Raw genomic sequence first — 22596 nt, 5'->3', positions numbered from 1 at the left:
ATATTTCTGTGATATTCCTATCTTTTCTATTTGATAATCAAATTTTAGATCACTAAATTTTGTAAGTTCAAAAAGATGAGGAATTATAAATTATTTTGAAAGAATGCAGTTTGATTCACCTAAGAGCAAGTCTTTTGCTAAGCAACTGTACTTTCCAAAACAATGGCAACAACATAGCCTCTTGGTAGAATATAGAAGATTCTGTGAATGTCATGCAGACATCACTATACTGTTGGACCCCTTTAAACATGCAATTTATGAAGAAAAAGAGGCATGCTTTGGAATTACCACCAAAAGAAAATATCTATTTTACCATGTATGGTTACTAGAAAAAATGAATTGTAGATAAGATGGCTTGTAAATTTCTTTTAAAATGCAGCAGCTGTCCTCTGAGTAAGATGTAAACTCCATTTGCAGGACAAATTTCAATTTGCAATATAAACTTAGCATTTAATAACTTGCATTGAGAAAATAAAGATATTAGCTCTATTTGCAGAATTGTGGGTAACTAGAGTTGTCGATATGCTTTCTCAATATACAATCAAGTATAAATTAAAGCTATTGAAACACTGCAGTTCACTTTTGTATATCTGTTATTATAAGCGTGAAGAGTTCTATCAGCAAAACAGCACCATCCCACGAATTTCCAATAAAAATCAGGTAATATAGACATATATATTTATTGCGGACTTGATGAAAATAAATGCTCTACATTACAGCCATACCTTAGCAGCAAGGATGAAGATATCATTCGTCCTCGAAAGATACGATTCGTTCCTAGAACATTCACCGAAAGTTTTCTTTGTCATGGATTCAATGATCCCAAGATGGTTAGAGACTCGTGCTGATAACGTGTTGTAATCTCGTTATTGTATCTACATACATCACATATCAAAAGTAAGAATCGAACATGAAATGTAAAAGTAAATAAACAAGAAAAAGAGATAGGGAGAAAGTGATCATCTCATTTTATTCATCTTCATTTCTCCATCAAATAAATTTTATCTTCCATGGATTACATTATATAGATGTGGAAGAGAATACTAAAAGTCACAAGTAGGTGAAGAGACTTCTTCTAGTAATGTCCACATTCATTGTATTTATATTTACAACAGATTCCTATTTCTTTGACGGTACTTGTTGAATCCACTCTGATGAATTACTTTTATTTTCCTTCTTAAATAAGTTGATGTGAACCAGATTGTTGGCAAGGAATCGATTGAGAACATGAATGGTCACGTATGGGTACGTCATTGGTGGTTAAATGTTAGTTTTAACATTTGTTCCTCTTTCTGAAAATTATTTTTTCCTACGTGAACTATTGTAATAAATAAATGAAAGTGAGTAGCAATAACTATAGGCTTTACACATTTTGAAAAATATTTCTGTCATTTACCAGCCCACATACTTTTTTTTGTTTAATTATTACCTCTACAATTTTTGTTTCTTTTTAAAATTTTAACTAGATTAGTATGTATAATTGAAAGAGGAAAATTTATAACCCAATGCAGGTGATTTGAACAATTGAGAGGTTTCAATATGGCTCCCACAGTCATAGGTTTAATTCCGGGTTGGATTATCAAAAAATTAAAAATAAAGAGGGATACCTATATTTTTATCGTTGTGCAAAGTCTAAATCCTATAACTTTACAATTGGTGATGGAGTTATCTCAAAGGATAAAATATTTACAATAAGTTAAACATGTTTAGTAAATCAAAATGACTTCAAAAATCCATCAAAACACTGAATAGAGCTTAGAAAATCCCTACTTCTACCAATTTACAACTCAAACCCTTGAAGATTGCAATTTTCAATTGAATTGCATCTCATATCATATCGAAACACCTAAAAAAAGATGTTAATGTTCTATGAAATAACTAAAATACAAAATGTCTATTTTTAAGTCGATTTGGACTGTTAATTGCATTATCAGTCTATTTTTTTACGTAGTTCATCAGATTGTGATGTCAATAATACATCTATAGTATCTTGGATAGTTTTTGTTGAACATTAGAGCATTAAAAGATAGAAAATCTACATTAAAAAGTATGAATTACTATGTGCTAGTCTGGCCCATGGGCCATGGCCTCAGAGTTGGCTGTTTTCTAATGGGATGGGTTGTTGTTGGGCTTATTATGATAAATAAAAAAAATAAATTGGGCTGGTTTGAGTTATTTTCAAACCTATAACAGGATTGAGTTGGAATTTTCTGAGGGAAAAATATATAACTATCATCCAAGGCACATTGGACCGGACTTTGCCGAGCCGAATTGAGCGTGGGCCGAGTTGGGCATGAACCGAGCTTGCTTCTCTGTCCACAGGTTTAGAGCGAAACCCAACCAGCCCATGACCCAGGTATATCACAAGTTGAGTTAGGCCTGGCTCACTATGGGCCAGGCCTAAGTCTTGACCCAAGACGGGCTGAGCCTATTCTGTCCAAGGTTCGAATCGATTCACGCCCACTACTGCACATTATATTCCAACATTAAGTTCATTACATGCTTTTTATTCCATTCTCACTTCAGTCAATCCTCACTTACGAAACTACGTGTTGGGGTTTTGCCATTCTCACTTCAGTCAATCCTCACTTACGAAACTACGTGTTGGGGTTTTGTGGCAAGCCCTGAATTTTAAGTGGGTTAAGTGACATTTATGAAGTTTGAGCCTTTGAGGCGTTCCTAATAAGCAGAACGGGTAGGTTGTGTGAAATGAATGAGCCCATTTCGAGTCCTTAGGCACCGTTGAGCTCGGATACGACATCTGAAGCACCACGAAAGGCATTGCCGGGTTTATACATTGATCTCGCTGGGACCCGTTTGTATGGATTTGCTCAATTCATCTTGGTTTTTACTGTGGTCATTACATGTTTGTGTAAATGCCTAATCAAAATAGAAACTTCGCTAAACATTGAAGCTATTAATGCATTTCCTTTGGAAAATACCGTGACAGGTGTTTCTTTATAATGGTGTTTATTGTGGTTCTGTATTAATGCTTCAGCCGTTAGGGTTCTAGTGGGAAATTTTGAACATGTAAGGGGGGTTATATGAGACAACCCAAAATTCGTGGTTGTTCTGGAGTTCATGGTAGTTTTGTGGCTTATCCCCCACAGCTCATGGGTGTTTTGTGAAATTTACTTAAATTTCAACATAATGCATACTGTGCTTCATATACATTAGGGGGCTAAGGGGAATTTTTTTAAAAAGATTTTTTTGCTAAATAATTAGCAAAATCGACCTCTTTTTGGCCAACAGCCCAAAAAGAGGTCGATTTTAAAAAACACGCTGCTGAAAACATACAAGAGTAGTAGTCCCGTATGTTTTCAGTGCACTAATCGTGGTTTAGAAATTATCGAAAATATACGGGACTACTAGTCCCGTATGATTCCAGTTTGCATTCACAAAACGTATGGGACTAGTAGTCCAGTGGGTTTGCTAGGCATAGCCAACAACCTCTCTACTTAACGTATGATACTACTTCCCGTACATTTTGTGAATGCAAACTAAACTCATACAGGACTAATAGTCCCGTATATTTTCGATAATTGTTAAACCCTGATTAGTGCATTAAAAACATACGAGACTACTAGTCCCGTATGTTTTCAGCAGCGTGTTTTTTAAAATCGACCTCTTTTTGGCTTGTTGGCCAAAAAGAGGTCGATTTTGCTAAATAATTAGCAAATGGTCAAATTTGCTAATTATTTAACAAAAATGGTCTTTTTAAAAAATTCCCCTTAGGGCTAATTTCACAAAATCCATAAACTTGAGGGGTGGTGCACGTAACCACCTTGAACTTTGTTCATCTTATATAAACCGCTCAATATTTGGGATGTCTCACAAAACCCCCCCGAACTTCGAACATTTCCCACTGAAACTAGGTACATATAATATGCAAATAACTAAAATTTTCTTGAGAGAAAAAAAAAACCCAAAACTTAGGGGAGAGAGTACGTTCCTTTGAAATATCAAACAAAAAGGTTTGACATTTTTCTCTCTCAATGTTATTTTAGTTATTTGCAAATTATAGGCAAGATGTTCTAGTGAGAGAAGGCTAAAGTTTAGGAGGTTCTTATGAGACACCTTAAAGTTTATGAGGATTACGTGAGATAAACGAAGTTTAGGGGGGGTATGTGTAACAAGAACACCCCCACCTCTAAAAAAAAAAGTGCGGGGGTTTTTGTGAATTAACCCTTACATTTCATTTTCTAACACAGTACGTAAATAAATCTTAACATTTTTTTTGGTAAATGAAATTTTTTATTCATCACCAATATGAAAATTGTATGTACATCAAGCATCTCATCACTTATATGAGATAACAAAAGAAACCTAAAACAAAAGCTCAAAGAATCTCATATGTATAGAGATTTATAAGCATGAGCAGAGTTGCGTTGCAAGCTGATATCTCCTGAACTAAAGCAGGCAAATCACTGGAACTACCCCTTCTGTGAACTTCTCAAAGTTTGCATTTTACCTGCAAACCTTAGAGAACAGTCAGTAGCTGAACAAAACTGTCAGTAGTTGAAACAAACCTGAAAATCTTTGAGGACTATAAAGATAGTATCCAATCTTTGTTCTCAGCAGCAGTATCACTATTTAGAATAGCTGTCATCAGGTCCACCTTGATGATCTTGATAACAAGCATAATTTCTCTGTTTTTTTGTTTGAAAATCCTCCCATTCCGTTCAATCCAAATGTTAATGATAGCTATTCTTTTAACTTTGTATTTGAATCCTTTCCCCCTTAAGTTGCAACTATACCAATTCAACAATTAGTTTAAATCACAGCTTCTCCACCTAAAACAGAGCCAATCCATTATTCCATTCCAATTATCTTTAGAGAATTTGCATTCAAAGAATAGATGACTAGAACTTTCAGTTTTTGCTCCCGAGCATAAAAAGCATTAATTTGCTTGAATGATTCCTCTCCGAAACAGTTTATCCTGAGTTAGGAGCCTATCTTGGATTGCTAGCCATGAGATAAAAGAGTGTTTAGGCTAATTAAAACCCCCCATATAGTAACACACCATGACACTTTGTTAGTAGCAGGAGATAGAGCATGATATAAGTCTGACATCTTAATTTTTGAGTTCCTACAATAGAATCTGATTAGATTCTTCAGATTATCCAATCCTCCACATTGAGCAATGTCTTTATTCCTGGCTTTAAGTAACTGTTTCCACATCCAAAAATCACAAACTTTCGTTTCCACCCTCCATATATCCATGTGTTTTAGATAGGTGCTATGAATCCACTTGATCCATAGCAGCTCTTTATTGACATGTATGTCCCACAATATCTTCAGAGCTGCTGCCATGTTCCAAATGGTTGACGAGAAAATTCTCAAGCCACCATACATTTTACTTGTACATACTCTATCCCATGAAACCAGTGAGTGCTTAAAAGTAAGATCACTCTTACCCCAGAGGAAATTCCTACAGAGTTCATCCACTTTTTGCAACACTTTCACTGGTAGAACATAGCTAGAAGTCCAATAAATTTGAATTCCAGAATTACACTTTTTATCACCTGTAATCCTCCAGCATACGATAGGTTTTTGTTCTTCAAGCTATTCTGTAATTGATTGGAGATTTTTCTTAGGAGAGGGTTGCAATCCAGGTAGGTTAGTCTCTTTCATACAAGAGGAACACCTAGGTATTTGATTGGCATTTTCCCTTCAGTGTAGCCTAAAAAATTCTGGATTGATTCCTTTCCAGTTTCATCTACTCCCCCATAGAAAATAACACATTTACTAGGATTTTCTTCAAGTCCTGAGACTTGACTAAAGTTGTTAACACATTGGTGAATTTTTTGGATAGAATTGAGGTCACCTTTGCAAAAGAGCAACAAGTCATCTGCAAATATAAGGTGAGAAATTTTTTACCTTCCACATTTAGGATGAAATTTGAAGTCTCCATCCTATTTAAGAAGATCCAAACTTCTTGTAAGATATTCCATTCCCAAGATAAACAAGTATGGAGAGAGGGGTTCTCCTTGCCTTAGACCTCTTTCACCTTTAAAGTAACTATGTAGTGAGCCATTTAGAGATATTGAATACTTTGGAGTAGTTATACAAGTCATGACTGTTAATCAAATCCTTAGGGAAACCCAAGCCTTGAAGCATATCCTTTATAAAATTCCAACTAATAGTGTCAAAAGCCTTTCTAATGTCAATGTTAACCATGACTCTAGGAGAGATGTGCTTCCTTCCATAGTTTTTAACCAATTAATGGGCTAACAGAATATTATTTGTTATGTGTCTTCCTTTTACAAAAGCACTTTGTGCTTCACTAATGAGATACCCCATGACTGATTGAATCCTATTTGCAAGGATTTTTGAAATAATTTTATATAGGCAGTTGCAACATGAAATTGATGACTGATTGAATCCTATTTGCAAGGATTTTTGAAATAATTTTATATAGGCAGTTGCAACATGAAATTGGTCTGAAATCTGTAGGAGTGTTTGGACATTTTTGAAATAATTTTATATAGGCAGTTGCAACATGAAATTGGTCTGAAATCTGTAGGAGTGTTTGGACATTATACCTTAGGGATTAGTGTAATAGAAGTGGAGTTTATGGCACCCAGTAATTTTCCTGTGTTGAAAAACTCTTCAACTGCAAGTGTAACTTCATTTCCTATAGTAGACCATGCTGACTTAAAGAAAGAAGCACCATAGCTATCTAGACCTAGGGACTTATTGTTTGTCATGGAGAAAACAACCCTCTTAATCTCATCTTTTATGACTGGTGAAGAAAGGTTCTTTATATGATTTTCACTCAAACAAGGACAATTCTTAATAATCCTGATTTCTGGAGGAGATGTTGCACTTGCTGTACCCATAAGATTTTTGAAGTAAGAGACAAGTTCATTGTGCAATCTCCCCACCCTCTGTAATTCTCTCACCCATGCTGTTTGTGAGAACTAGAATTCTGTTCTGGTGCCTATTGGCTTTGATAATAGAATGAAAATAGCTTGTACATCTATCTTCTTTAATGCTCCATTGAATTCTTGCTTTTTGTTGGAAAAAAGATAACTCACATTGCAAGAGTTTATTATAAGAAGACAAGCAATCTTTTTCCTATTTGATAAGACCAGGATTGAGAAGATCCTCCTGCAGCTTATTTTGAACTTCCTTCAGTGCATATTTAGCTCTTTCTACTTGTTCACTAATGTTTCCATAATGTTTTCTATTTAAATCCTTTAGAGCTCCCCTTAGCAGTTTGAGTTTTGTAACATCTGAATATATTTTGAACCCTTCAATTTGCCTTTGCCATATTGAAGATACTGTCGGCAGGTCCTCAATGAAAGAATTCCACATATATAGAAACTTAAAAGGCTTTTTACCTTGCATATCCTCCTCATATATAGAAACTAATGCATGAGAATGATCTGAGAAGTTTGGAAGCAAGAATTCCACATGACTAGAGTTATACTTATGGATCCAGGAGTCATTTACAAGAGCCTTATCTAACCTGTACCAAACCCTAGCATCATGGTCTTGTTTGTTGTTCCAGGTAAAAAAACAACCCAATGTTTTTAGGTGCAAGAGATGGTTGTCTTCAATGAAAGAATTAAAGTCTTTCGTATCAGCATCTGTAAGTGCAATACCTCCTAGCTTTTCATCATTATTGATCATAGTGTTGAAATCCCCACATAAAAGCCATGGTGTATTTCTAATAGTCTGATGCACTTGGAGGAGCTCAGTCCACAGAGCCTTTCTTGAATTCTGATGATTAAAACCATAGATAGAAGATAGAATACAATTTATCCTCCCATCCATAGTTTTGACAGTGCATGTTATACGCTGAGGAGAAATGTAATCAACTTGTATATTCATTAAAACAAGATCCTATAAAATCAGTATTCTTGCCTTTTCTGTGCCTGATACATTTGAGATCCATTTCCAATTAGTGGTAATTTTCTTTGTTATAGCTGGAATTTTAACCTCCTTTACTTTTGTTTCTAGTAAGGCAATGAAAGAGAGATAATACTGTGAAATATGCTGCCTAATTAGGTGTTGTTTAGAGGACTTGTTTAGTCCCCTAACATTCCAAAAAGAAAAATTCATAAGGTTTGATCCCCTCTATCCATTGTAGAGGGATCTAGATCATATACTATTCCAGCTAGTAGGGAGAAGGAAATAATAGGTGAGAGACTTTTTTTACTTTTTTCATTTTGCATTAGCATCCAAGATTTTCCTGAGCGTGTATGAGTATTAGAATCTGACTGTGAAACATGCACAACATGCACAACATTTTTTCCAGCTGAAACATTTCCTGAGCTCAAGATTTCTCTTTTTTTCCATTTGATTCACCTGCTCAACATGTATAGGAGTCCTCTCATTTGTAAAGTTACCAGTATTCATTCCAACACCATTTCCTAAAACCTGCTCAATCCCAGCACTCTGAGATGTATTCATAGGCATTTGTGGCATAGATTATGCTTGAATAGGCATTTGCGGCACAAATTGTGCTTGAATAGGCTTCTGAACAAGTAAGACAGGGTCAGGTAGGACATGAGTATTTGTCTGGAGTTTATTTACACCATCCTGAAAGTGTACATCATGCACAGGAGAGATAACAGATTCCACTCTAGTTTTTTGTACTGAAGGATCTACTTTTTGTTTAGGTCTCCATATTTAAACCCTTCTCTACTCATATGATCCTTTAGCTGTCTTGGGTTATTGCTCCTCAAATAACTTAAACTAACTTCCAAGGGGCGTGCTAACAACCTTAGCATTTTGCATGTTAAACCTCTGAAGTACATTCTCGATGTATTCAGCTTGACTCAACTTCAACGTCCCTTTAGCTTCATCTCTACTGATTCGTATCTAAGAATTTACTTTGCTGCACCCAGATCCTTTATAGCAAAATCTTTCGCCAACTGCTTCTTCAAGTTGTTTATCTCCTCTGAACACGGTCCTGCAACTAACATGTCATCAATATATAATAATAACACGATATAGCTGGATTCGAACCTCTTGAAGTAGCAACAATAATCTGAATTGCATCTTCCATAGCCATTGCTCTGCATGAAGTTGTCGAACTTCTTATACCACTGTCTCGGAGCCTGTTTTAACACCTCTCTGATGGTTGTAAGCTTCACAACGGGGAAAAAAAAATCTCTGTATAATCCACACCTTCCCGCTGTTGGAACCCCTTTACGACTAATCTGGCCTTATACCTCTTGCTTCCATCACTCTCTTGTTTGATCTGATAGATCTATTTGTTATGCAAAGCTTTCTTCTATGCAGGTAGCTGGGCTAACTCCCATGTCTCATTCAAGTGGAGAGAATCCATCTCTTCTTGCATCGCATGCTCCAACTACTGAGATTCACTAATTTGCATAGTCTCCTCATAGCACTCCGGCTCTCCGCTATCTGTCAAAAGTAAGTAATCAAGTGATGAGAGATATCTAGGATTCGGTTTGGGTACCGTGGATGACCTCCTAAGCTCCACCCCTGGGTAGTAGCTTCTGCACCTGGAGTCTCCTCCGTTCTTCAGTCAGAACTAGCACTATCTTCTCCATCTAGAAGTTCCTCCAAATCTATGTACTCGGATCCATCTGAATCCTTAGTACTATTCCCACTGTTTTGGCTATCCTTAGCATTGTCCCTGTCCTTGTATATCATATTCTCATTGAATATCACATCCCTGCTCCTGATGATCTTCCTGTTCTTCTCATCCTAAAGACGATACCCGAACTCATCAATGCCGTATCTAATGAATGTATATTTCTATGACTTAGCTTCTAGCTTGTCCCTAACATTCTCACTGATATAAACATATGCCACGTAACCAAATACTCGTAAGTGTGAGAGATTGATCTTCTTGTCACTCCAAACCTCCTTTGGAATCCCGAAATCCAATAGAACTGATGGCCCATGATTAATTAAGTAAGCTGCCGTATGCATCGCATCTGCTCAAAATGTCTTAGGCAGACTTGCATATAATCACATGCTCCTGGCATGCTCCGTCAATGTCATGTTCATTCTTTCTGCAATGCCGTTCTGCTACGGCATCTTTGGAGTAGTCCTCTCCAAACGAATCCCGTTTAGAGCACAAAACCTCTTGAACTCCTCCAGCTCATATTCTCCACCATTGTCTGATCTCAGACACTTCACCTTTAGATATGTCTTATTCTTCACCATGGCCTTCCACTTCTTGAAGATCCCGAATACCTCTGACTTGTGCTTCATGAAGTATATCCACACCTTCCTCGAGTGCTCGTCAATAAAGGTGACATAATACATCTAACCACCAAGAGAATACATACTAGCTAGACCTCATATGTTTGTATGAACAAGCTCTACCTTCTGAACTTTAGGTGGTCTTCTACCTTTCTGAAAACTAACTCTCTTCTACATCCCGTAGATACAATCCTCACAAGCACCAATTTCTACTGAATCGATGCCGGTTAGCTTTCCTTGTGAATGTAGAATTTTCATCCCCTTCTCGCTCATGTGTCCTAGCCTATTGTGCCGCAGATCTGCACTCTCCTTGCCAGCTACAATTGCGAGGGTGTCACTCGCATGCGAGGTGAGGTAGAGAGTTCATGTTTTGTTGTCTCGGGCAACCACCATCGTACCGTTAGAGATTTTCCATGAATCCCCGGTGAATGTTAAAGTAAAGCCTCTTGCTCCAAGCTGGCCAACCAAAATAAGATTCTTCTTTAGCTTCGGTATGTGTCTGACATTCTTCAGATTCCACTTAGAACCCTTCAACTGTATTTACACATCACCTCTTCTAACTACACTACAGGATTCATTATCCCCAAATTATACTTTCCCAAAGTCCCCTGCTACATAGTTCTGAAGAAGCTTCCTATTAGCAGTGGTGTGAAACGAGGCTCCTGAATCAATAACCCATGAATCAGAATCGTTATCCATGTAGACGTCTAAAATTGTTTATGAGAGCCCACACGAAACTCGAAGCAATGAACGGGCGAGTCAAGAAAATTCGCCAATCAGTCAGCGCACGTCAAATCATCTCGTGCGCGTCGGTCAGCTCGTATGCGTCGGTCAACACACGCACGCCGATCAGTCCGTGTGCATCGATCAACATGCGTATATTAACCAACGCGCGTTCGACAGTCGGTCTCGCGGCGAAGCATACAAGTCAACAAATCGGCCAAACACGCGAAAAGAACAAGTCTCGGAAGAAAGAGAACAGAAAAAAGGAAAAGTCGGCAAAACTGCGCGAGCGCAGGACGGAACGAACCAACCCGCGCAAGCGCGGGTTGGATCAGTCTGACCCGCACAAGCGCGGGTCGGGTCAATCCGACCCGCAATTGTGCGGGTCGGGTCAATCCGACCTGCAATTGTGCAGGTCGGATTGGTCCGACCCGCGATTGTGCGGGTCGGATTGGTCCGACCCGTGCAAGCGCAGGTCGGACTGATCCGACCCGCGCCGCGCAGTCCGGAACCTGAAACGTGTTTTGACGGTTTTAAAGTTGTTTTCACAGGATTTATCTGTTCCAGGGGTTCCCAACTGATTTGATATCATCCCCAAACGTGGTTAGGCTGTTGTTAACTGAAGATAGAGCCAAATTACTTGTTCTCATCCAAATAACCGCTTCCGAAGCCCTATAAATACAAGCCTAGGGCCTCCTTTCAGCGGGGACGAATTATTATCAAGACGTGGAGGTGCTGCTGAATTGAGGAGTCAAGGAGCACGAATTTCAGCGAAGGCAAATCAGATCCCGGCGAACTTCGACATAAAGAAGGAGCTATTCGAAGGATCTGGACCCCGTCTGTCCGTCCCTTAAGATTAGGCTTGGTCTTAATATCGAGAAGAGCCCTGATTTCGCTTGGTTGATCTCAGCGCTTCAAATCAAATACTTCCTCGGTGAAGACGAAGCTCTGCCGAATTTTTTATCAACCGGATCCAGATCAAAGGCGGTCCACGGATAAACCCCGGCACAGACAAAGATCCCACGCAAGCAGAAGACCGATAAACGATCTCCCTGCGTTTGTTTTGAACGAGAGTTGTATTTTTTTATTTTCATTGTGTAAGAGTCTTATAAAAAGACCATCTTTTTGTATTTTCATTATAACGACCGAAGTTGTAATGAATACCGCAATGAATATAACAATTTTCGACGCAAACAAACTGGCGACCACAGTGGGAGCCAACAGCTTCGCTGCCGGAGATGTCGTGTCGCAACCTCGGATCTGCATCCCGGTTGAAGAAGTGGTCGAATACAAGTTCGACCAACTGAAGTTCGAGGAATATCTGTCGTTCTCCTCCTCCAGATCCTCCGCCTCTCGCAAGCGAAGGAAGATCAACGCCCCCGTTGTGACGGTAGCTGAACCTTGCAATGCCCTTCCGGCCTCCAATGAGTCTGGATCTGCAGATCTGAACTCCTCCTCAATCAAGGAGTTGAGTACAGAAGGCGTGCCCATTTTATCGAAGAGAGTTCATCAAAGGCAGCGCCAACGCTGTGGGCGCCAACTCGCTAGAGCCTTGAAGTCAATTGACAGGATTCGTTACGAGGCGGATCTGAAAATTAGGCAACGCCAAGCACCCCAACAGCGGACATATGTCCTCCCCTCCAAACCAATAGCAAATGAATGGATCCAAATCAAAAGGATCCGTTCAACTCTGGAGGAGCAAATTCAAAAGCGCCGCGCGCTTGCGCGCACGCGAATTCTTGTGCAAAAAGCACAAAAGATGCAGAAGAAGGACATAGCTAAGAAACAACCAAGACTGCATCAAACTTGGAGGCCCAAATCCAAAACGGTAGCCAAAAAGATCGAGAATCGCGGGTCACTTGAATCCGACCCGACCAATTTGCAGGTCACTTCAATCCGACCCGTCAATTTGCAGGTCACTCCAATCCGACCCGCCGATTTACAGGTCACTCCGATCCGACCCGCCAATTTGTAAGTCACTTCAATCCGACCCGCCGATTCGCAGGTCACTCCAATCCGACCCGCCGATTCGCAGGTCACCCAGATCCGACCCGCCAATTCGCAGGTCACTTGGATCCGACCATCCACTTTGCGGGTCACCCAAATCCGACCCTCCGACCCGCGGGACACTCAAGTTTGACCCGCGTCAGGGTAAAGACAGAAGAAGTTATGCACATGTTTGGTCGATCCCTTCGAGTTCCGCACCTCCGACGGAGCACCGTGACAGTGTGGACTTGTCCCATTTCAAGGTGAGGACGGCGGATCGCCCCGGTCCTTTGCATAAGGATCAAGACAAGGTTGCGATCAAAGAACGCTTGGGCCTAGTGACTAAACCCCGAGCAATTATTCGAGCTGGGGGTCGCACACGGAAAACTTCTGTAATTGACCGCCTCGGATGATGAATTAAACTCCAAGAGCCCATCGAGAGTTTACGTTTACAAATGCGTGACTCTAAACGCGTGACTCTTGAGAACGCTAACAAGGAGTTGCATACTCAGAAGAAAACACGTAAGACAAACGAACGCGTTATACCTGAGGATTCATGTAAACAGCCGATAGGTTGCTCTGACGGTAACGTCGATGAGTTGTACTATCGGGCTGAGGGTATGAACAAGTCTCGGAAGAGATATACCCGAGAAACAAAGTCTCACTGCTCGTGCGCCAAGTTAATCAGGGCAATATTATCAGTGTGTAGCTGCCCCAAGACCGCTCTATAGAGGGTCTCGGTATTCGAGAGGATCTTTAACGGAGCGACTAAGCCCAAGCCAAAACGTTTCTGCGAGAAACAATCGGCCATTAAAGGTGACGAACTTCCGGAAGTCACAATAAATATGACTGATAAGGGAAAGTCGGTTCAACCTTCTAGCTCTGACCCGCTTATATCACACCGTCTAACCCGGTTGCGATCGGGAACTATTAGACAAAGAGATTATTAGAGAATGCAAAGAGGGTTATCCTCGGATGATGAAGCATCGGATGCTAACTCGGCAATCGCTTCTGATAATACGGTATCCAGTCCGGGACAATCCCGTGAAGTGTTCATGATCAACACCGAGAAAATCGCTAAAATTCTTGAGGATGCTCTAACCAACCAGAAAGAGGCATTCAAGATTGAAATGGAAATGGCTATGCTGCGGATGAGGGAAGAACATGACCAACAAATTCGAGCTTTGTCAAATCAAATTGGCGAATCCAGCCGTCGTAACACTGCTTACCAAGCAGGTAGCTGTAGGGGTTAAAAATTGCCTATAAGTCCTTAAACACAGTTCAAGACAAGGAAAAGACGATAAACGTTATTATCCTAGTCAAGGGAATTTATCCAACATCAGTAAGTGTATGAATTGGATCAATAGAATGCATAAGTCAGCGAAGCGATGAAGCGTACGCAAAACAAGGGAACTGGAAGAGTCACAAATCGCCAAAGTATCAAACATAGTTCCGAGCCACCAAATGGCGACTCGCACAGTTCCGAGCCACCAGGACTCTTACTGAATACAAAACCTCCCCAAACACGGATTTCGATGATTTTTAAGGATTCTTTCGTCCCAGAACCTCTCCAACTGTTTTGAGGTTATCCCTAAACACGTTTAGACAGTTATAAACTGCAGATGACGTTTAAACATCAAGGGACATCTCCAAAAGCCTATAAATAGAAGCCTAGGGTCTTCTTTAAAGAGGATCTAAAATTGAGAAGGCGAGGTGCTGTCAAATTGCCCAGTTAACCACGAATTTCAGAGGAGAGTTATCAGATCTTGGCGAACACTTTCATAAAGAAAGCCCTTCGAAAGGTTTGTGATTCTTTCCCCTTCTTTCCTCCGGATTAAACTTGGTTTTAATCTCGAGAAGAGCCACAATCTCGCTTGGTCGTGATTGTCGCTTCCGTAATTGTTTCCTTCGTGAAACAAGAGCATAGTAATACTGTCAATCGGGTTGATCTGCGGTGGTCCACGGACTAACGCGTCCCCGGTACAGGCAAAGATCCCACGCAAAGCAGTGGGAGATAAACTACTGCTGCGTTTTGTTTGATAAAGTTGTAATCTTTATTTTTCGTTGTAAGAAGATCTTATAAAAAGATCAACTTTTCTTTCAGTTTGAACTTGTAATCGATAAACGGTGTAACAGGTTTGAAAACAATGGAAAAGGCAACTTTTGACACAAACAGTAGCGATTCAGATATGGATGAACGCCTCAATACTGAGAGCCCTCCCGTTGATCAGAACACTGGGGGTGGTCCCACTGAAGATAATAATACCAGGGGTGGTCCTGCCAATGATGATAACATCGGGGGTGGCCCCGTTATTCCTCTTAAGAATCGTCCAAAGCCCGATACGAGCGAGGATGAGAAAATAAAAGATCTCGAGAGTAAAATCAACGCTCTAATGTCTGATCGAGAGGTAAAGATGACTGGCATTCCATGTCCATATCCAAGAGAGTGGGACTCAATAGCATACCCAGCGAAGTTCAACTTGATTAACTTCACGCCGTTTGACGGAAAGGGTTCACCCACTCAACATCTGATCTACTCCAAGTCCCACTTGGGTATGATATCCGGTAATGAAGCCTTGATGGTTCGGTCATTCGTTGGCACCCTTCACGGGCCGGCCTTCGATTGGTATCGCCGTCTCAAGCCCGGAAGTATTAACAACTGGGATGATATGGAGAACTCATTCCTTGGTAACTTCTTTGATGATGACGACGAGGTATCCATCAGGACATTTTTCGATGAGAAATAAGAAGATGACGAGACAGTCGACGACTTCGTCAAGCGCTTTCGGAATAAAGCAATGAACTGTCGAGATCCGATCACGGAGGACTTCATCCTCCAGACATGTCATAACAACCTATCTATTGAGATATTAGAAGTTATGGGAGTTGCACCGTCCAACACTTGGAAAGAGTTGAAGACGCGCGGAGAGCGGGCCGAACGCTTCCTCCGAAGGAAGAAAGCCGAGAGGAGCCAACCGACGGCGAATCTTCCGAACTCAAACTTCACCTCCTGTGGTAAAGGAAAGGCACATGCAGCGGTTGTAGACGTTAATCAGACATCGCAACAACAACCCCGAAGACAGCAAAAGACTTCGGATCCGAGACTCCAAAAAGAGTACTCCTTCAAGGACGAAGATGTTCCGGCTATTTTCGAGTCCCTCCTTGAAAATAACAAGATCAAGCTACCACATATCCCAGATCAGGAGAAAGCTGATAATACTACGGATCCGAAGTACTGTGCGTACCATAGGAGGATCCTTCATCCTACCAAGGCTTGCTCCGCTCTTAAGAATAGCATCCAAACCTTGGTTGAAGTCAGCGTTATATCGCTCAATTGAGCCGAATGAACACCCCGACAAGTATAAGAGTATAAACTGCTTCTTAACCCTCCGACCGGTATAAGAGGTTAAACTGCTCCCTGATACTCCAATTGTTATATGAGTCTAAACTGTTTCCTACCGTTGACGGGAAGTTCATGGAGAATTTTTATATGTAATATTCTTAAGGATAACCCGATCATGTAACCGAATGCAATGATAAACCCAGTTTCGCGAAGAAGCTGGGGGTGGATGATTCATGTAACGGGGAGTTCCCGGAAGAATACTATATGTAATTTTCTTAGGGATAACCCGATCATTACAAACAAAGTGATAAACACTAAACCCCAACTGTGATTTCCGAACACTCTTTTGCTGAGACGAGATTCGATCGCTTCGGTGGATCAATCTTCCCTCACAAAACTCCTATTGGTGTTTGACGACAGATCAACATTTCCTCACAAAATCCCCCACTGGTCAAATCAATTGACGGTGGGTCCACTAAGATTTCTTTCCGCCAATTCATGGCAATTTTCAAAGCTTGACGTATTAAGTCCTGATCACTTAACATCAAAATCCTCCATCGAGTGGCTAGTACAAACCAGTATTTCTACTGCTACTTGTATTCCACTCCCTTTGCTTTCAGGTCAAACCTATAAAAGTTAGGGCCAAAGCCAGATTCCCCTCTTCATTCCTTCTATGAACGAGAGGTCCACTTTTAAATTGAGCAATCAAACTTATAAAAGTTAGGATTGTCTCCAACTTCACTTAGTTAAAACTGCAGATAGTTAGGACTAAGATTGAGTTATCCCTTTCGATAAACGAAAGATTTTCATCTTTTCCTTTTTTTTCAGCCAAACCTATAAAAGTTAGGGTCGAAATCGGAACTTCCTCTCAATAAATGAGGAACTCTTTTCTTGGATCAAGCAACCAATCCTATAAAAGTTAGAGTTACTTGAATCTTTCCGATTCTCGGAGTGGAGATCACACTCCTAGTTTTATCTTTTTGGATTCTAGGGGTGGAGATCCCACCTCGAGTCTCCTTTCCAACTAGAGATAGAATATAAAATTCTTCCTCTTCAGTGTTGAGAGATAGAATATAAAATTCTTCCTCTCCCATTTCGGGTTCGTCTTTGCCCCAAGAGAAGACAATACTTTTTTTAACTCCCAAAATCCGTGCCTCACAGGTACGGGGAATTTTATCCCGAATCCTGAGTAGGGATAAGTCAACGCCTAACACGCGTTGCCGGTTTAGTCTTTCACCGATTGAAAAAGACACCAGAATCTAGTCTGGGGTATTTTATCCCGAAGCCTAAGAAGGGATAAGTCAGCGCCTACCACACGTTGCCGGGTGCCATATTCCCGTAAGAAATAGTGAAGTCTATGTATTCAAAATCATAGCACTAAGTCTAAGAGAATTAACTCTATTAGCACAACGTTATATGTGAAACGAGTTTTAATAATTCACATGCTAGCCCGATTCAAACGGTAATCGGTAAAGGCACGCCAAACCCGTTAAAGACTGGGGGTTTACTAAAAATCCTAAGTCTACGTCTAACACGCGTCGCTGGTTTAGTCTTTTACCGATTGAAAAAGACACCAGAGTCTAAGTCTGGGGAATTTTATCCCGAAGTCTAAGAAGTGGTAAATTAACGCCTAGCACGCGTTGCCGGGTGCCATATTTCCGTAAGAAATGACGAAGTCTATGTATTCAAAATCATAGCACTAAGTCTAAGAGAATTAATTCTCTTAGCACAACGTTACTTGCGGAACGGATATAGAATAATCTGCATGCTAGCCCGACTCAGACGGTAGTCGGTAAAGGCTCATCAAACCCGTTGAAGGCTGAGGGTTTGCCAAAAATCCCACAAGTATTATGGTTGATTATTCCATACGAAGTAAGACATCACAATAAAAGAGACATAACGAATGAAAAACACATATCTTCTATTAATAAAATTGAGTTTGCAGGTACAAGAGTTACAATCAATCTACATGAAGTTTGTGACTACGGATTTGCTGTTCAAGTTTAGTAAATTCCTCTGTATAAGTTCGCTCAAGCTCACACTGCAATGCAACCTTGAAGGATTCCTTGGTGAGGGATAATGTTTTCGCAGCCTCTTGTTTGATCTTGGCTAACTTCTATTTCGAGAGCTCCAATTTTCCGGATATCACAACTTGTGAACGCTCCAAGTCATCATTCGTCATCCCTAAGATAGCCAAGGCCTCCACCTCTGCTTTGAGCTCCTCTTCGGGTCGCTCTATCTTAGCTTTACCCGACGTAATAGAGGATTTGAGTTGACGCGTAGATGTTTGTTTCTCAGCGAGGACGGCCTCCATTTGATCCACCTGACTTTGTTGCGTTTAAATCTCAAGTCCAGTAGAAGCCCGAGTGTCGTGCCATGCTTGTAGACAAGATTCCATCCGGATGGCTATGTACGTTGAAGTACCCGCAGTCTCCAACTCTTGTAACCGTCGGAATTCGCGCTCCAGCCGGTCCAAATCGTCGACATGGCTAATCTGTAACAAAGACCAACAGCTCAGTTAGATCAAGAATCAAAATACATGAATCAGAGCCTAAAAAAGGGAAATTGTGAATCTTTAATTGAAATTCTACAAAATGGAATTTTCCAATTAAGGGTCCAATTAAACCTATACGACATTCTCGGTTCAAGTTAAGTGTCACAGAGTCAAATATAAGGTCTCGATCATGTCAACATGTGGATTCACAAGCTCAATCATATACAAGAATAGCTCGAATTCAAGGCATATAAGGTTCTTGAGTCATACACAAGTTTGGATTCAAAGCACGCACGAGTTCAGTCATATATGAATTCAATAATACAAGAGCTTAGTTATATACAAATTCGAATTTCAATTATATACAAGAGTTCAACCATATGCAAGAGTTCAATCACATATACACGAATTCAATCATATATGCGAATTTTGGTTATATACGAGTTCGGATTCAAGTCATGCACAAATTCAATTATATACAAGAGGCATCCACCCAAGGAGTTTCAGGCATTTTCACCGAGTAATGGCAACAGACAAAATATACTTAATTCTGGTTCCATCTGCATGGAAACACCTCATTTTGAGGATTCATGGAAAATATCAAGCCTATCACCAGATAATCATCTGCTGAGGAGAAAGCCAGTTATAAATAGATCAATGCTTACTGATATGCGAGATGAATGTCCTGAATCAATGCTTTTCAGCTCAGGAGTTGTAGAGCAGTGCACTAGACAAAAAAAATCCGGAAGTTTCTCGCTTCCAGTTCAAAATTGCCTAAATAATTCCTTATTATATGAAAGGGGATTTCAACCTGTTGCTATTTGACATGGATGAAAAATTTAGTCCATGTAAAATTGAAACAGATGACTTGCAGAAGATCATACATCATCGGAAGCTTTGATGCATAAAAAAAATACTTTGAAAGAGCAGGACACACTCAGACATCAATATCAGTCAAAAGATCTCGGCCAACATCAACCAATCTCAACCGACTTCGGCCATGCACAGATTGAATTCATCAAACATCAACCAAGAATTTAAAGACTTCGGCCAACACAAGCCATGCTCACACAAGCAACCCAAAATTTCGGCCATGAACAGTCAGGGAATTCAGTCATGAACAGTAAAAAATCGGCCAATTTCTCAAACTCTATACCCAAATTTCGGTTTTCTTCCAAGATTAAAGAGAAAGGGTTGAAATTATCAAGCCATGAACACAATCAACCAAAAATTTCAGCCAACACTCAAACCCAATGCAAATTTCAATTTCCCCCAAATTTGAAGAACTAGGGTTTTCAATCATTGAACCAAAGCATGAGGAACTAACTAAAATCAAAGTAAGGGAATTGAAGCCATGAAAAAAAAAGACTTACCCAAGTTCTGAAGCTTGAAGAGGAGAAGAAGCTTGTTGATGCTCATGTCAAAATCAAAAAAATCGCCGAAACCCTCACAAGCTCGGTTGGTTGTGAAGAGTTCAAAGAAGAAAAGAGGAAATAGGGAACTTAAAGAGGGGAATTTTGCTTGAGTTGTAGTTCTTGGTGTGGATAAGTTCTTGGAGGTTTAGAACTCAAGAAGAAAGCCGAAACCGAAAATTTGGGGAGATAAGAGCTGGAACCGGAGATAGAAGAAGGAGTTGGGGATTTTTATTCACCTTTAAACCCCCTTCCGACCCGCGTTCTGCGCGTCGGATTCGTGTCCGACGCGCGTGAGTGCGGGTCGGATCCATCTGACCCGCGTGAACACGGGTCAGACCTATTTTGGCTGATTTCGTTGCTTTCTCTCCTGATTTCGTCCGTTTTCAGAGCTTTCAGTACAGTTTCATCTCCCGGATAATTTTGCGGCATTTTCACTCATATTTGGAATGTTCAGAGTCCAATTCCATCTCCCGGATAATTTCGTGATATTTTCGCCTATTTTCAGACTATTCAAGACCCAATTTTATATTTTGGGTAATTTCGCGGCATTTCGCCTATTTTCAGACTATTTAGGACCCAATTTCATATTTTTGGGTGAATTCGCGACATTTTAGCCTGCTTTTGGAATATTCGGAGTCCGATTTCATATTTTCGATCGTTTTACGACGTTTTCGCCTATTATCAGAATATTCGAGAGCCAATCTTATATTTCCGGATAACTTTGAAGCGTTCCGCAAAACTCCAATGGGTACATGAGTCTAAACTGTTTCCCATTTTGACAGGAAGTTCCTAGAGAATATTACATATAATAATTCTTAAGGATAACCTGGCAACCTCCGACGAGTACACGAGGCTAAACTAACTCCCGAAACTCCCAGGAGCATACGAGTATAAACTGGTTCTCCTCAGGTCGATTCAAAACCCTAAGGTCAACGCCGGTCAACGCATAACCCTAGGTCAACACCGGTCAACGCGTTGCGATGAGAGTCAACGCTGATCGATTCGAAACCCTAAGGTCAACGTCGGTCAACACATAGCCCTAGGTCAACGCCGGTCAACGCGTTGCGATGAGAGTCAACGCCGATCGACACGAAACCCTAAGTCAACGCCGGTCAACGCGTTGCGATTGATCCAAAAGTCAACTCAATGACACATCAGCAAAAATCTATTCACCAAATTCAATTCAAGGCTTTAATAACGGTCAGACGATAAACGCAGTACCGGGAAAATCTTAGCTATTCGATAAAATACAGAATATGCTAAAATGTGGAGAAGTCAAGAATCGAAACCATCTGTAGGTCCTTTAACACCGACTAAAGGTGGGGATCCATCATATCCAAAGTATTTCAGACTCCTCTATAAAAGAATGAGGCTGAAACACTTTGGAGGGGGTATCTGTAGACGTCTAAAATTGTTTATGAGAGCCCGCACGAAACTCGAAGTAATGAACGGGCGAGTCAAGAAAATTCGCCAATCAGTCAGCGCACGTCAAATCATCTCGTGCGTGTCGGTCAGCTCGTACGCGTCGGTCAACACACACACGCCGATCAGTCCGCGTGCATCGATCAACATGCGTATATTAACCAACGCGCGTTCGACAGTCGGTCTCGCGGCGAAGCATACAAGTCAACAAATCGGCCAAACACGCGAAAAGAATAAGTCTCGGAAGAAAGAGAACAGAAAAAAGGAAAAGTCGGCAAAACTGCGCGAGCGCAGGACGGACCGAACCGACCCGCGCAAGCACGGGTCGGATCAGTCCGACCCGCACAAGCACGGGTCGGTTCAATCCGACCCACAATTGTGCGGGTCGGGTCAATCCGACCCGCAATTGTGCAGGTCGGATTGGTCCGACCCGCGATTGTGCGGGTCGGATTAGTCCGACCTGTGCAAGCGCAGGTCGGACTGATCCGACCCGCGCCACACAGTCCGGAACCTGAAACGTGTTTTGACGGTTTTAAAGCTGTTTTCACAGGATTTATCTGTTCCAGGGGTTCCCAACTGATTTGATATCATCCCCAAACGTGGTTAGGCTGTTGTTAACTGAAGATAGAGCCAAATCACTTGTTCTCATCCAAATAACCGCTTCCGAAGCCCTATAAATACAAGCCTAGGGCCTCCTTTCAGCGGGGACGAATTATTATCAAGACGTGGAGGTGCTGCTGAATTGAGGAGTCAAGGAGCACGAATTTCAGCGAAGGCAAATCAGATCCCGGCGAACTTCGGCATAAAGAAGGAGCTATTCGAAGGATCTGAACCCCGTCCGTCCATCCCTTAAGGTTAGGCTTGGTCTTAATCTCGAGAAGAGCCCTGATTTCGCTTGGTCGATCTCAGCGCTTCAAATCAAATACTTCCTCGGTGAAGACGAAGCTCTGCCGAATTTTTCATCAACCGGATCCAGATCAAAGGCGGTTCACGGATAAACCTCGGCACAGGCAAAGATCCCA

This window comes from Asparagus officinalis, chromosome 5 (genome assembly GCF_001876935.1).
Source record: "Asparagus officinalis chromosome 5, Aspof.V1, whole genome shotgun sequence".
NCBI classification, from domain to species: Eukaryota; Viridiplantae; Streptophyta; class Magnoliopsida; order Asparagales; family Asparagaceae; genus Asparagus; species Asparagus officinalis.
The sequence above is the reverse complement of the archived record's forward strand: the minus strand, read 5'-3'. Positions refer to the sequence as shown.